This window comes from Polypterus senegalus, chromosome 8 (genome assembly GCF_016835505.1).
Source record: "Polypterus senegalus isolate Bchr_013 chromosome 8, ASM1683550v1, whole genome shotgun sequence".
Taxonomy (NCBI): Eukaryota; Metazoa; Chordata; class Cladistia; order Polypteriformes; family Polypteridae; genus Polypterus; species Polypterus senegalus.
Genome location: NC_053161.1, coordinates 36680200 through 36692416, shown reverse-complemented (window position 1 = coordinate 36692416; position 12217 = coordinate 36680200).

Sequence of the window (12217 nt, the reverse complement as noted above, 5' to 3'; positions counted from 1 at the left end):
AGTAGTCTGTGAGACCTTAAACTAATGAAAGGATCAATTTGAAAAATTAAAAAACCTTTTAGCTTCATATTTATTTTTCCAAAAAATGAAATGCATCATCATAGACTAGCAATACACAAATTGCATAATTTAGAAAAGAAAATTGGCCAATGCACTTTTATTTTACATTCTGTGCCTTTTATACTGTGCTTATTAAATTCTGCAGTCATTCTGCTGCATATAGCCATATACATACTGTGCATTCAGTAGAAAGTGTTGACAATATGATCGACATGCTGTCACACCGGGTAGTGTTTAGAATTTTTTTAGTGGAGTCTGTAATATGCTGAACCTAACATGTACTATGATGGTTGGCAGCTCACTTTGGCTGATTGGACACTTTTACAGTTTTGTTTAGAGGAATATGCCAAGTCGAATCACTGATGTATGTTGTAATTTGTCAGATCTAAAATTTGATTTAAAGTTATTTGAATTTTTCATGTGTCTCCACAGTTATTCTTACTGTAGTTTGACAAACACAAATCTCAGACTCTTGGTTAATATATTAGTATTAGTAGTATGGCTTACCTGCCATTAAGTTAACAGAATTTCTTTATTTCTGTGTATTTAAGTTCTCCTGCAGTTATATGGGCTGTTAGGCATTAAATTGTAAAAGTCTTCATATCAAAACCTCCAGTGGTTATGTGTTACTGACAAAGCATGGGTCATGCAGTAAGATAATAATCTCAAAATACATCTGAGCATTATCAACAGAAATTTACAGTTGATTAAGACCTTTCACTTTTTTTTTTACATTTTGCTATGTTGCACCTTTGTACTAAAATCATAAATTAGTGTTACTTCCCCAGATCAGTTAGTCAGTCATTATCCAACCCATTATATCCTAACACAGGGTCACACGGGTCTGCTGGAGCCAATCCCAGCCAACAGAGGGCTCAAGGCAGGAACAAATCACCGGACAGGGCGCCAGCCCACCGTAGGGCACATACTAGGAACAATTTAGGATCACCAATGCACCTAACCTGCGTGTTGGACTCTGGGAGGAAACCCACGCAGACACGGAGAGAACATGCAAACTGCACACAGGGAGGACCTGGGAAACGAATCCTGGTCTCCTAATTGCAAGGCAGCAGCGCTACCACTGCGCCACCCATTTCCCCAGATCATTCAACACTCAATACCCCATAAAAAGTTTTTATTAAAGTTTATTAAAAATAGAAAACTGAAATATCAAATTAACACAAGTATTCTGACTCTGTGTCATGACTCTTCTATCGATCATTGTTGAGATGTTTCTAAAACTTATTTAGCATCCACCTGTGGTCAATTGAATTGATTGGACATGATTAGAAAAGACAGACATCTGTCCATTTAAGGTCCAACAGTTGACAGTGCTTGTCAGGGCCAAAACCAAGCCTTGTGGTAGAAAGAATTACCTGGGGCGCTTAGACATAGGATTGTGTCAAGACAGATCTGGGGAAGGCTACAAAAAATTTCCAGCAGCACTGAAAGTTGCCAAGAGCACTGTGGCCTTCATAATCTAAGTTTAGCGCAACCACTACATGATAACACTAAACTTTTGGATGGCTTCAACCACAAGGATTTATACATTGAAAGTTTTCAGAATTGCTTTGCTATTAAAAGAGTTATGATCCACTAAAAGAACTTCTGTTTTTCCTGAATTTAAAGATAAATACTTAGGTATTTTTCTTGTCTAGAAACAATCAGGAGGAAGGTGGTTATATATGAGAACATGAAGATGAAATGCTATAAAGAAAAAAAAAGCCAATATTCTAAACCAAAGATTTGTCCTGACTTTCACCTAAAACCAACATTTGCTGTCAACAGTCGAAGATCAAGATTACTACACTAAATGTCAAAAAAAGAAAAGCATTCACTAACTCTCAGGGTTTTCTCTGAAATGTCAGGTGGCCAGGAAGTACACTGCACTGATTTTTATACTGCTGCTCTGGTAAGTCATGGCCTCCAAGACCACACCCCTTAGCAACAAGCCAACACCTCTTGGCAACGAAAAGACACAAAACTTATTTAACAGCATTAAAAACTACCATGAGACTAAAAACAAATGACTTTAATTTCTGGGGTATCAAAACCACAAAGTGGCACTAAAGAAATTAAAAGTACTATCATAACAGCATTGTTTTACATCAAAATCAGTTAATTAATGATATAACTGAAGATCTATCATTGAATAAGATTCATCACCATGAAAATGTCAGTAACAATTAATATTTTTTACCAGTTACATTGTTGAACCATCGAAGTTTGGACATATTGTTATGGCAACATACTGTATTTTGAGAAAAAAGAATTAGTAATATCACCAAACCCTAAGTATTTTTCTTTGTTGAGTTCTCAAAAATATGGCCTTGTCAATCTAGTACTTGAGTACACATTCTATTTACAAGAACAGAATAAAACAAAACAGAATATTTATATAAGATATAGCAATATATTATATTTGAGTGTTATCATACCTCAACATTAAAGGTTACCTCCCACTAAACTCCATTCTTTCCCCAAGCAGTTCTCTGTATACTGTTGGTCTCCTCCCTTTTAGGGCAAATTAATGTTAATCAAACAATTATTCTGTTTTAATACAAAGACAAAACAAACTCCCCATAATACACAGTATAATAACTAATAGTTTTATTTTGTTATTTAAATAACCATTTTTAACAACAGTCATTTAAGCTAGAAGGATTTACAATTCTTCTGTAAATTCAATTTCTTTTCCCTGTAATAAAAATTGTTTATCCCATTTATGGGCGATCACACAGGTCCATTTAGGTATATGAGGAGCCAGCCTGAAGTCCAAGTCCCAAGAGTGCACATGCAGAACAATGCAAACAACCCAGAATTGTGAATGTGTTCATTAAAAATGGTAAATATGCATTTTTATTCATATATTGTGCTGAAATAATGGAGAGTTGTATTCTAATTCAACAAATATCTAAATAACATACATGGAACTGAAATAAAAAATGGCGTTCAAGTTGAAATTATAATATTTAAAAAAAGGGCATTAATGTGACCTACTGTATATATCACATATAGTAATTGATATTAATTTAGTTATACTGTAGTTTGTGGCAGATGAGGTGATATTGCTTTATCCCTCACTCCAAAATATTGCATTTGTTCATTTTAATACAAAATAGAAAGACAAAATAACGACACAGCTAAACACTTGTGTCATGAGCACGAGGCGGCTATGCAGTGTCCGCAACGGACGTGGCCATCCACCGTGCATAAGATACCATATCGACATTGGTGGGCGAAGGGACCACCGATTCTTTCTCTGCCTAGAGCTGCCCATAAGTACTGCTGCAATAAATAATTTCATCGAAGGTTGCACACAATCACTGCGCCGTGAAACCCATGTTTAATAACGTGCTTTAACTCCTATCATCATGAAAATGATATCACGTATACATCTCAGTATTTTAGTTATTCAGTGAGCTGTAATATCACGAATGTAATAGATTCTGTGTCCAGTCGGAGGAAGAGAGCCGGTTTAAGAAACAAGTAGTGATTCACACACATAGAGCACATAGAAGATCAAATACAAAACAAAGCATTTAACGTGCTACTTTAATTACGATGTGATTTGAAAAACTGGTTAATTAAATGATTTTAAGATGACGTTTATGATGTTATACTTTAATGACAAAATAAACTACGTGATTAAAGTGGAAATTTCGAGATTGAAGTTGACATTTTGTGCTTTTTTCCCCACTGTGTGCCTATTTTTTTTTTCGTCTGTACCCTAATAAGCATTCATATGACACTTAGACCGTGGGCTATGACTCGCCTTTTCACGGCGACTTTGATATGTGACTTCTTTTTTATTTCCGGCACTGTGCGATTTTGTGAACGTGAGCTTTCAAGTTTCTCCAACACGCTATGTCACTCGATCAACTTCCTTTTGTTGATTATACGACGGTTTCATTAAACAATTAGTTTTTCCTTTGCCTCCACTTGGTATTCGCTGAAATTCTTATATTTTCTCCTGTGCTTTTCCCATTGTCTTTTCACAGAAGGCTGAGCTTAAGGGTGATTTATATTGATTTGCATATTCAAAGAGGCGTAGTTCTGGGAGGAGTTGGGGCGGAACATAAGGCGCATGAACGAGCGTTAGTTTTCACACTGACAGGGATTTATGTAGCGGAAGAACATGGAAGTTGGAGTACACACAGATTCCTGCATTTGGATTTTTCTGTGCGTAAGCACATTTCGGCTTTTGTGCTTACGGCATGTTATAGTGCGAATTCTAAGCACGCCATTATACATGAGGCCCCTGGTGTCATTGAAAAAAAAGCAGGATAAAGCGAGGTCAGAAATAAAAGGTAGAGTAGAAAACAAAGTAAAACGTCATAAAGAGGTTAAAAAACAAGGGGGCCAAACACAAGCAGAGCAGATTAGAGATAATGAAAACTGGAATTCAAAAGACTCAAAAAAAAACGTAGGCACGAAACACATGCAAAAGCAAGATACAGAATATGAAAGCAGAAAAAAAACGACAGTGTCAAAACAAAGAAAGGAAACATCACATTAGCGCAAACAAAGAGAAATTATTACTCGGAAAAATAATGAAAAGGCGAATAGAGATCAAATATATGGACATACAGTAGGTGATATGTCAGAAATATGTAAATATTGTAAGGCTTTGAAGTTTAAGTCAGACAATTTCAAAAACAGAGTTTACCTCACATGCATTTATTGGTTACTTTGTAAAATAAATTATTAACTGCTGATGATGTAGATCATTTTGTCTGTGCTGAAATTCCAAACAGAGAAACCTATCCTGAATTATGGTACAAAGTCATTAAACATGTCTCACTGACCTCATTTAAAAGATTCATCATATTGGGACTTAAATGATTCCAAATATTGTTTTTAAAGAAGTTCTGAAATAAAAGTGAAACTAATGAAATAGCAACAATTCAAAGAAAAAAAATCTTAAAAGTGTGTATCCGGAAAAACAAAAACGGGGGTTGGCGAGCGAAGCCCCCCTAGTTTTCTTAAAATTTGTCTCCACAGTTTTGGGTCCATTACTTTACCATGCCAACTAGTGACAGTTTATTCATCTAGGATGTTCCACTTCAAGATAAAACCTTGGGGTGCTGCAGTAAGCAATCATGGACACCTAGTGACAGTATATAAGCTAAATATAAATAACCTATTAGTGCTCAGCACAGAGTTTCATAATTTTGTATCCTCTCATTGATATAATAGAAGGTTTGGTTTAGAATTTGCTTTAATGTTACAGCATCAGACCTGCACTACTTGCTTATAAAATCTGTCACAGCTACAGTATGTTAGATTTTAATAAATTCCCCACAGTGTGCTAGCATTTATTGTGTTTGTACCATGAGACACAGATATAAAACTATTACTCACGGCTGCTTTGGTTGAAAGTTGTATTAACATACAAACCTCGTCTGCTTAACCCACTTCACAAATCCTGAGAAAATCTGTTCACAACTACATGTGATTCATCTCAACATAACCAAGCAGTTGTTATTCACCAACTGATTCTAAAACAATATAGACTAAAAGATCTCTAGGGTACTGCTTTGTACCTCTTTGCCTTCATATGCAGTATTTTGTATTTATTTCTTTTGTGTTAAAACAAGCTGCATAAAATTGGTTTTGATCTTTTGATAAATGATTCGTTTTTAATCATGTTTCAGTTATGCCCATGGCTTAGCCTTTCAGCATAGAAGATGAGCTCCTTGAAAGGATTATTTGTGAAAATATTTTAAATGACAGCAATTAGAAAAAAAGCTGACAAGTTCTTTTCATTTTGGTTACACTGAGTTGACAGTGAGGACAATTGCATCAGTGGCCTTTTTATAAATTGGCAAACTTTTTTGCCTTTGCATTCCTTGCATGTAAGGTATGCATGTTAGGGGTCCATGGTGGTGCAAGAATGTTAAATAAAAACAGTGTTGCATGTCAGGCTTGTTGAGTGTGAAAGTGTGATGATACAAGGTATACGACTGGAGTGTTTTTGATGAGGGAATTTGCTAAATGAACCTAACTTGCACAAAGGCGGTTAGCACATCTGTCCCTCAGTTGAGTTCCGTGGGTCGTTTGGGGATATAAGGCACCAAAGTAGGATAGAGAGCGGAAAAGAGAATTGAAAGAGTATGAGAGAGAGAAGGAGAGAAAATAAAGAGAGAAGGATTGTTAATAAAAGAAGGAATAAAGATCAGGCGTGTAAGTCAATGCAGTGGACGGGAGGCAAGGCGTTCAGGAAGAGGCCCCATTTTGAGTGAAAGGAACGGTGTACCGAAAGCGGCTGACGTCTTCTGAGAATAAAGGGAGCAAGAGCAGCCAAAGGGCTTTGTGGTTTTATGTCTGTGGACAATAGTGGGACCCAGAGCCAGGTGTTCGGTGTCCCCAGAGGTGACTAGCTTAGGTGACTTGGGGAACAAGCTATTTATAGGATGACTGTGCTTACCAGTGTCTTGGGCCCACTGTGGAGACCCAGTGGGTAAGCAGTGAGTGGGAGAAAGAAATAGAGAGGCACTGAGCTTGGAGGAGAACCAGCAGAGAAAGACACAAGGTTTTAGATTTGATTTTAACCCTCGTATGGATTAATTTATTTATTAACTGATTTGTTTCCCATGACAAGTGCTTGTGTTCATCATCATTCCATTCTTGTCGTTTGTGTATCCTCGTTGCACCACGGTTCAAGAAGACGGGCATACAAAATGCCAAGGAGCTCTCGGTTAATTTCTGATGACTGAACCTACTTTAACTGATCAGGAGCCGGCTTCTCCAAATGCCCCTGCATATTTTGCATTCTGAGTAGTAATTTATCCATCAGCATCATCTGAATTACTTCAGTCAGTCTGTCCAGATTCAGCTTCTTTATTAATTCCCTCTTAATTCATACCTTTCAGTATTAAATTAAAACTAGTCATCCGTCTCTGAACTTCATTTAGTGACCATCTTGTAATAAGGCATCTACACAGGAGTTCAACTTATAGCCCAGCAGCTGAGAATACTGTTTTGAACTTTTGTGCTCCATCTGTTGTGATTTTTTCACCAGAAAATGTGATAACAGGAACTGCAAATGGATCTCAGGGTTTCTGTTTTACAGGAAGTACTGCAGCTACAAATCACCAAATTATACAGAGCTCTACCGTAATGACTCTGTTGTTTTTGCTGTCTACAGGGAACAACGAATCGATACTACATTAGGCTAAAATTAAAAAGGTGCAGGTTAAAACCAAAGGGCCTAATCTATACATGCTTTAACATTTTGCACTTTCTATTAATGAATGATTAGTACATTCCTTATCAATGAGCTATTACTAGCTTTAAAAAAATAATGCATCACTAAGCGCTACCCGAACATTTAAAATCAAGACAATTGATCTGTAATTCAAGGTTGTCAACAATTTATTTCTATGTTCTTGATTTGGTAAACAGGTCAGACATGATACAGTATGCTGCAGGAAAAAATAATTTCTTTTAAATAATTTGTAATGTGCCATTTACAGTATTGTAATTTCATGGTGAAACAGAAGCAGAGGCAATGTAAGTCAAATGGTTTTTCTCCGACGTCTTTGAGATGTCAGGAACCTGCAAGCATCCTATCTGTAAATTCTGATTCAATCATCTACTTTTAGTACATCGCTGGCCAACATGCTGAAGTAACTAATTTCATTCCCTGCCTGGCCATTGTCCGTGCTGTGTTTGTATTGTTATTCCCATTCTATCAGAAACTCCCATCCCAAGGCACACATCCACAGTCCCTCTTTATAGACCAACAGTCAATGTATTTGTATTTAACAAATGGGAGCAAATTTAGAAACTAGGAACTCCACTAAGCTAATTGTGTACCAGTAGGCTGCGTCCACAGGTGCTCCACTTTACTTCCAAATCTCAAAGATATGCAGGTAAATCCTATTTGGTGAAAGGTGATCATGAGTTTTTGGTCTTTCAGGCACTGGAATCCCAGTCAGACTTCATTTTGTTGCTTCATTCAGTTTTGCCAGGATAGTCTCCCGCCCACTGTGACTCTGGAAGTCACACAGCAGGTTAAGAAATCAATTCAACTGAATAGAACATCCATTCGGTTTCATTTAAATTGCTGTATTGCAATGACTACATATCCGTACCACCTCAATGTGAAAAACAGTGCTTCTGTTCTGAGGTCCTCTCCCAGGAACCTCACCACAGCTGCTTCTCTACTAAAAGCTTTTGATCTTAGGTGGGGAATAGGAATGCAGATTGACTAGTAAACTGAAAGGTTTGACCAAGGACTTAGCTCTCACTTTATAAGAACAGTCTGGTATACCATTCTACAAAACCGTCTGGTTGAAATCACAATCATCTTTTCCCTAGTTTGTGAATATTTTGCTCATTTTGGTGTAGTTGCTCGCCATTAGCCCAGAAAAAGGAGGACACACTCTTCTTGGGAAAGGGCCATGACCTCCAATTTGACAGTGCTAGTTGTTTTCATCCCAGCTTCATTTAGCTGTGAGCAGAAATACAACACTGGGGTTTCCAGAATAGATACCCTGTAGGTGCTGTCTGTGCCCTAATAATCTGTAAGTAAAAGTGACAAACAGAACAGGGCATACGGGCATACTCCTGCTGAAGTCCTAAACGTACTTTAAATTAATTTGACTCAATGCAAAGGGTTTGAACGCAACTATATAAATATACAGTAGGAAACAAAAAACATGTACCAGTGGTCCTTAAACCCCATTCGCAGAAATGTTATGAAGTGTAGGTTCATTTTCTAAAATCACAAAACACATTTGGATTGGTGACACCTCAAAGATAAAGATCTAGTCCACTGTTCCATATCCAGGATGGAATTCATATTATTTTGGATAAATCTAAGATTCAACCATTCAAAGTAATCTCCAGTTGTGTACACCAGACCAGCATAAGGGCTTCAGTTTATGATTCCTCTGGTTGATTCCCTTGTCTATTATTAAAAAATGGTGAGCACCATCTCACAATGCTCAAAAAGAGTTTTAAACAACAGCAACATCCAGCTTTTCAGCTTGTATTGTGGGATCTCATTCACTTCTGTAGCCTTATCTCTATGGGGTTTTTCAATGACCTCACAAAAATGAAACAAATCACAACCAATAATTCTGGCAGTTCCTTCCACATGGAGAGCACATCTCTGGGTTAAAAGGACCTTCAAAGTATTTGTTGCTCCTTTAGACAATCTCTGCATTCAAGGTCACAGCCTTCTTACCACTCATGACATAAATAGTACTGAAATCTTTTACTTTGTTTATTGACTCTGTGAGTGTGTTTTAGTTCAGTAAATAATTTCATGGTATGATTACATAATCATTTTTTGTGTGCATATTGTGTGGCTTCATTAGAATTTTCACATTAAAATGCCACTGTTGGAGACTAAGAGAAAGCTACAGAGTAATATTTAAGATGAATGCAAGCATTAGAAGCAATATGGGGCACAACTTTACATATGCGGTATATTAAATGATATGATGGGGATACTCACATTAAACTGGTCTAAAAGGAGAAAGGGATTAGACAAAGACCAGTCTATAAATGACTTTCATGAAAACTAAGTTTAAGGTCTTTTATTCAGTCACTTGTACAAAAAGAACATATCCGCAAAGACATAAATATAAAAAAAAAATAAACAAAACAGTTTAAATTTTACGAAAAGTGAGGCACATTTACATAATATAAAAGCATGATAAATGATATTACTGACAAAAGGTATATGGTAAACATGGTATATATGTTTATAAATATTACCATATACTGTATATATATATATATATATAATATATATATATATACATATATATATACCTACCTTGCCTGCTGGTGGTGGTCGGAAGGATTGGTGGCGCCAGTGTTCGGCAGCCTCACTTCTGTCAGTGTGCCCCAGGGCAGCTGTGGCTACATAGTAGCTTATCATCACCAGTGTATGAATGTGTGTGTGAATGGGTGAATGACTGTTGTGTTGTAAAGCGCCTAGGGGTTCTTGAACTCTAGTTAGGCGCTATATCAAATACAGGCCATTTACCATTTACCATATATATATATCCATTCTCATATGGAACTAAGAAGAAAGGCGGTTTGTGTAGGTTGTTTAGTTAACTATTCTCTCTGATGCATGGAAGGACAGCTGAGATGAATTCCACTTTCTTCTGCCCCAAGTACACACAGAACAAGTCATCATTATTGGCTCCAATAGATATGGTTGCCAGTTTTTAGAGCTTTTTTACATTTTGATGAAGTATGTGATGAAGGTGAAAGAGGCAACAGAGTAGTTCACACAGAGATGAAATGACAACATAAATATGTTGTCTGTTATGCTTCCGCCAGGATGTTAATTTCAATTTCTTTTGTCATTTTCTTATTTTTGATGTATTTTTTAAATTTGTATTTCTTTAATTATGTAATTTTATTAATGTTCTGTTTATTTATTATTTAGCTTTTATGTGTTTTGTGTTGCTCTGTTAAAGTCCTTGCGTTTTGTGTGTGGAACCTCTAGGGGTGGCATCACCCTTATGTTACCCCTGTTGGGACAGTTCTCAACCTTTATATTTGAGGCAGAGGAGCAGGTCCTTTAGTAGTTCATTGATTGTGATTTGCAGTGTATATTTTTGTAAGTACTGATTATCTGGTTTCTGAATATTTTGCTTTAATCTTGAGTTTATGATGGCTGGATTTTGGATTGGAATTGCTTGTTGTTTTGCTTCTTTTTCCTGTTTTCTGCCCAGTTTTGCTCTCGTTGATTATTTTCAAATAAATACATTTTTATAAAGATTCTTTGTTGACTTGTTTCACAAGGTAGATTTTTATGGTTTTTTTTTCCTTTCAGAGGCATTTTAATACATTTTGGAATTTAAGGTATTTTTAAATTTCTGAAGGCAAAAACTCTTTTCAGGCCAAAGCCAGTAACTAGGGTTTCTGTTCAGGCTGCTGGGGGACAGGCCTATTTCTAGCAGGAAAGGACCAGTGCTGGCCTCATTTATAGATCGTTTTCAAGGCCTCACACCTTTTGACGAATTTGCAACAGATATTTTATATTAATATTCCAGTTTAGAATATTATTGATTTAAAAATATTTCTTAGATATTAATACTGGGTGGGTTAAATAAAGAGTTTTTCATCTACAGAATTCAAATATCTTGTCTTATTTTTTGACTTTCAGAGAAGATATGTAAAAAAAAGTCAAAAAAGAGAAGATATGTCCCCTCCTTGAACCGTCACCGAACCGTCACCTTATCGTGGTGGAGGGGTTTGCGTGTCCCAATGATCCTAGGAGCTATGTTGTCCGGGGCTTTATGCCCACCAAAGGCAAAGTGGTCCTAGGTGAGGGATGAGACAAAGAGCGGTTCAAAAAACCTCTGATGAAGAATAAAAACCTTGGACGACGTTTTCCCTTGCCCGGACGCGGGTAACCGGGGCCCCCCTCTGGAGCCAGGCCTGGAGGTGGGGCTCGATGGCGAAGCCTGGTGGCCGGGCCTGCACCCATGGGGCTGGCGGGCACAGCCCAAGAGGTAACGTGGGTCCTCCTCCCCATGGGCTCACCACATATGGGAGGGGCCAAGGAGGTTGGGTGCAGTGTGAGTTGGGTGGTGGCGAGGCGGGACCTTGGCGGTCTGATCCTCGGCTACAGAAACTGGCTCTTGGGACGTGGAATGTCACCTCTCTGAAGGGGAAGGAGCCTGAGCTAGTGCTTGGCGAGGTCGAGAGGTTCCGCTAGATATAGTCGGACTCACCTCGACCCACAGCTTGGACTTTGGAACCAATCTCCTTGAGAGGGGCTGGACTCTCTACCACTCTGGAGTTGCCCCCGTTGAGAGGCACCGAGCAGGTGTGGGCATACTTATTATTATACTTATTTACCCCGGTGGACGAGAGGGTGGCCTCCCTCCGCCTTGGGGTTAGGGGAAGGGTCCTGACAGCAGTTTGGAGTATCCATCCTTTTTGGAGTCTCTGGAGGGGTGCTAGAGGGCATACCTTCTGGGATTCCCTCGTTTTGCTGGGAGACTTCAATGCTCACGTGGGCAATGACAGTGAGACCTGGAAGGGCGTGATTGGGAGGAATGGCCCCGATCTGAACCCGGCGGTGTTTTGTTATTGGACTTCTGTGCTCGTCACGGATTGTCCATAACGAACACCATGTTCAAGCATAAGGGTGTTCATATGTGCACTTGGCACCAGG